Source organism: Lactuca sativa, chromosome 2 (genome assembly GCF_002870075.4).
Source record: "Lactuca sativa cultivar Salinas chromosome 2, Lsat_Salinas_v11, whole genome shotgun sequence".
Classification (NCBI taxonomy): Eukaryota; Viridiplantae; Streptophyta; class Magnoliopsida; order Asterales; family Asteraceae; genus Lactuca; species Lactuca sativa.
In genome coordinates this window covers 151,412,470-151,417,469 of record NC_056624.2, presented here as the reverse complement: position 1 = coordinate 151,417,469, position 5,000 = coordinate 151,412,470, and the positions used below count along the sequence as shown (strand labels likewise).

The 5,000-nt window shown below is 35.0% G+C and overlaps 1 pseudogene; it reads right to left on the bottom strand.

Annotated features, from left to right (window-relative positions):
• Window positions 1-418: 418 nt before the first annotated feature.
• Window positions 419-4,166, bottom strand: LOC111918897 (G-type lectin S-receptor-like serine/threonine-protein kinase At1g67520; annotated as a pseudogene).
• Between the last annotated feature and the right edge of the window lie 834 nt (window positions 4,167-5,000).

Genomic DNA, 5,000 nt, shown 5'->3' with positions numbered 1-5,000 from the left:
CATTAGTAATTTTATTATGATTGGTAATTTGGGTTTTATAATCATAGGGTATATCATAAATATCGCTTCTTTTTTAAATGAAAAGAAGATGTTTATGAACCTCAATTGTATCATGTTACTGGTGATATTAGAGAAGATGTTTATAATTAATGTTCTCAACCTAAAAGGAATGATAATATCGACAACCCAATTTGTGTTCAACCTGAAAAATGATATGTCAAATTTAGGACATTTAGATTTGATTCTTTGATAACTGATCCCGGAGAACGTACAATCTTCAATCTTAAATATTCCTAGTAACCAATAATTTTTTGATATGTTATCATTTAAATTGGTAGCAGGATTGATAGGTTCAAAAGGTAGAAGGATATTTAATTTCTCTAATTTTTTAGTATCTTATTACAATGTAACCCCGGCATGTTCTTAAACCCCGGCTCTGCCCAATATGACTATAATATAGTAATACAAAAGGCATAATAAATAATGGTATTACACATGTTTCTTCTGCTTTCTATCTCGCCACTAAAATTGAAACTGATTGCCCATTTATAGAGCCATTTCTCAAATTATCATCTATTGCCGAATCCACCTCGTGTCTCTCAATGAAGAACGCTGGTCGTTTTGGCTCTGGTAGATGCATATTTTCATTTGTGAGCATGGAAATAACTTCAGACATGGTTGGTCTGTCCATTGCATGATCTTGAACACACAAGAGACCTACATGGATGCATGTCATTACTTCCTTGGGAGCGCATGAATCTTCCAGTAAAGGATCCATCAACTCCAAACCTCTGCCTTCATTCCACAGTTCCCATGCCTGAATTAGTTTAAACATTTATGCAATATTGAGTTAATGCTTTCCCTTTCAAACAAAAAGTTAACGTGTCCCACATGACAAAAATCAGTCCTGGATGGATAGGATTAACTTACATGTCCAAGAAGGTTGAGTGGGTGTTCAGTATCATAGCTCCCATGATTCATCTTGCTGCTTACAATTTCAAGCAACAAAACACCAAAACCAAAGACATCTGTCTTTGTTGAAACTGAGCCTTCTAACATATATTCTGGTGGCATATAACCACTGCATATTAAATCAAGAGTTATTATTTGTGAGTTTGTGTTAGGAACTTTTATTGACTATTGACAGAAGATAAGTTATGAACTCACCGTGTTCCAACAACTCGGCTTGTATTTGCTTCAGATTCATTAATCCCAAATAACTTAGCCATACCAAAATCTGATATTTTTGGCTTAAGGTAGTCATCTAGCAAGATGTTACTAGCTTTCAAATCTCTATGGATTACCCTTAGCCTTGAAAACCTATGGAGATATAGGAGTCCTTGAGCAATGCCATCAATAATTACAAAGCGGTTATTCCAATCCAGTGGTCCTTTCTTCCTAGAACCTGTTAACAAAATGAGTAACGGAAACCAAAGAAATAACGAAGGCCATGTACAAAATGTAGCAAATGTTTTAGGTCTTACCAAATAGAAAGAAGTCCAAGCTATGATTAGGCATGTATTCATATACAAGGATTTTCTCTTTCTTCTCAATGCAACATCCTATAAGCCTGACAAGGTTAGTGTGTTGAAGTTTGGCAATGAGTTCGGTTTCATTCTTGAACTCCTTGACTCCTTGTTCAGAGTTTCTTGAAAGTCGTTTTACTGCAACCTCTTGCCCATCAACTAATTTTCCCTGTGAAATTCCATCACACATGAGCTTTTATCTGGAATTTTATCATCTCTTAACAGTTTAATTACCTTATAAACTGCTCCAAAACCACCCTCTCCTAGCTTGTTAGTACTTGAGAAATTGTTTGTGGCTGAAGAGATGCTTTGAAAGGTGAAGTGGTGCAGCTCAGTGTTCATCTTCTTATCTGTTCGTATATATATAATTGTAGAAGCGCCTCAGTTGACTCGTCAGCAGCTTTTGGACTTTCTTGGCTTCCACTAATTTGTTAATTTTAAAGAAAATTGGTTAGATAGGTAGAATATATTACAGATGTGTAATTTGGGCATTATATGTAGGGCAATATATATATATATATATATATATATATATATATATATATATATATATATATATATATATATATATATATATATATATATATATATATATATATATATATATATATATATATATATATATATATATATATAGATATATCTAGTTTCTCTAATGATGGTAAGCTTAAATAATAATTGGATTGTACTGACAAGTTGTTGAAAGCAGAAGATAATTAAGGGACTATTGTATTTGTATAATTAATTAAGGAGAGTAGATCGAAAGATGAAGTCCATACCTTTAATACGAAGCTTCTTGTATAAGAAATAACATGATACGAGTGAAGCTAAAGATCCAATCCCGATGGTTAAAATCAACTCCTTTTCTGCATATGAAGAAAACTCAATCTTTTTATACAGGCACACACTTTTATGCATTATTCATTGTGAAGGATGTATGAGTTCAGTTTTCAATATACGTGAAAGCGATAAGAGTATCATGTACTTACTAACACGTCCATGATAATTATACACAATGATATAATATTGCTTTTCAGCTTCTTGTAGATTGTATATCCTTTGACGGGATGGGTATCGGTAAGTTTCAGTTTCTTGTGGGTTGTATATCTTTGGACCATAAGTCGTGCACCCTTCCCTGTCTGTGGTTGCGTAAGTAAAGGCCATGCAAGAACATTTGTTCCAGCATATTCTTTGGCAATCATATAAACTCAAGTTATGGCTTTCATCATATTCATACTTATGATCCCCATATATGCTTCCATATCTCTTGTCGACGAAATACTCTTTCCTGCAACTTAACTCCTCAAACTCATATTCAGCACAACTAATGTCACTGATTGAGCGGCATTTGACATCTAAGTTAAGAGTCGAACCCTTAAGTCGACCGTCTAAAAGCATCGTCAGAGCTGGCGATAAAAGATACGTTTTTGCTAAATATGCGAAGGATAGCTCTGTCTCGTTAGATACATAGTAAGGGCGTACATCCGGACCGGTATATTGTAAACCGGTGTTTATGAATCCGCCGTTCTTCCAAGATCCACTCCTCCAGTGGATGTTCCCTCGCCTGACGATGACCATTTGACCGGTGCCATTGGAGTCTCCGGTTAATGTAAAAGAACCATCGGCTGGTAGGTTTTTTCTCCGCCATGAAGTGAGCGACCATCTATGCCCAGTCTTGTGATCAATCCCTAGTTTCATCCCAGGAAGAAGGGTATCTGTTGGGTAATCAAAACTTTGCCATAAAATTCGTTTAACAGACCCATCTGGATACAGTTCTTGCAGTATGAAATTTCCATTATCCAACAGTGTAGCACTTGCGTTGCGTCTTCCTGGAGTAGTAGGACTGAAAAGATCAACCACGGTGCCTCCGCCGGATAAGATGCTAAGTTTTCCATGTACGTCTATCATGAGCTTACCGTATATATCTGTGATTGGATTGTTTCTGTTTGCTACCCAAACTGGCTTATCTGTGTCATACACATTCGAATAAACATTTCGAATTTCTATTCCTGAGGAGGGATTGTAGAATATCCCTAAATAAGGGCTTATGCTGGTGCCAAAGCTAAAGAACTTCAAAAAGAAGACCGTGTTTGGTGAGATCAGTTCATCCCAATCCTTGAGAATTTGACCTTGTTGTAAGGTATCGGTTTTTGAGTAGCTAGGACTGCTGAAAGAATAGCAAGATAAAGCGAGGATGAGCATCAGCAGTATACCTCTGTCAGCCATTGTTCCAAGGTAAAAACGGGATGACAAGATATGATCTTGTAGAACACTCTACAAAAAAGCTCTGGGGTAAGAAATGTTTTTTTTTTTTTTTTTTTTTTTTTTTTTTTTTTTTTTTTTTTTTTTTTAATTGTTGAGGGCAATCTTTCTTGACTAGATCCTGCTCCTTTCGTTTTCTGTTACTTAGTCAACAGAAATAGACACCTCTTTAGTGAGCCTTGTTTCACAGGAAGCTCCCTATATGGACAGGAATTGAAGCATATCATGATTTTTAATTGGTGATACTTTGTAATTGTTAAGACCATTCGGTGGTCAACGGGTCAATGACAGTAACAGATATAGTATAGGGCCTTTTAGTGGGGTGCCACTTACCATTTATTGAGGTGCCTCCACGTAGGCAAAAACGCTCATTCACGGTCCCGTACCGAGTAGTCTAAAACATAAACTCCGGCCGCTCTATATATTTGAACCGATTCAAACCGGATCAGACCATAATGAAACTGAATTGGGCAAAATTGGTTTGTAAAAAAACCGATAGAAACTTAAAAAATCAAAATTTTAAAGATTAGTATTAGTAGTATGGTGTGTGTTTATGATTATGATTTTAGTGTTATCAACATGTTTTAGTGCAGCTACTATTAATATTTAGATAGCCTGAGTTATGTTTCACTCACCGAGATTGGAGGTATAGGATGTACACTCAGAATGATAAATATAAGCTTGGGGGGGGGGGGGGGGGGGGGGGGGGGGAGGGAGGGGGGGTCTAGAGGTAGTGCCCCTAATGGTTTTTTTATCATGAAATGGTATGGACATATATTTTCCCACCAAGAGGGTTTATGACATCATAATGATGTAATAAATTGTATGTGTCATATAACTACTTTTTAACCTTTATTTTGACGTCAAATTTGTATATAACTCCCATTAACTAATTTTCCTTTTTGTATAAGAACAATTTGTATGTTCGCAAAAGAGGGTTACATTTTCCTTATATACGAGAATTAGTTGTGAGACCCGTATAATATACGGGTTAATTAAAACAAAATATTAAGTACAAACGATTAAATAGAAATTTTATTTGAATTTGAAATTGAAATAAGTGAAAACTATGAGAAAAAAACATGTAAAGAATAAATTAATTAAAATTATGTGTTTAGTGTGTACTAAACGGGTTAATTATAACAAAATATTAAACATAAAGGTTTAAACTGTAAATTTATTTGGAATTGAATTTGAAATTTAAAATTTAAA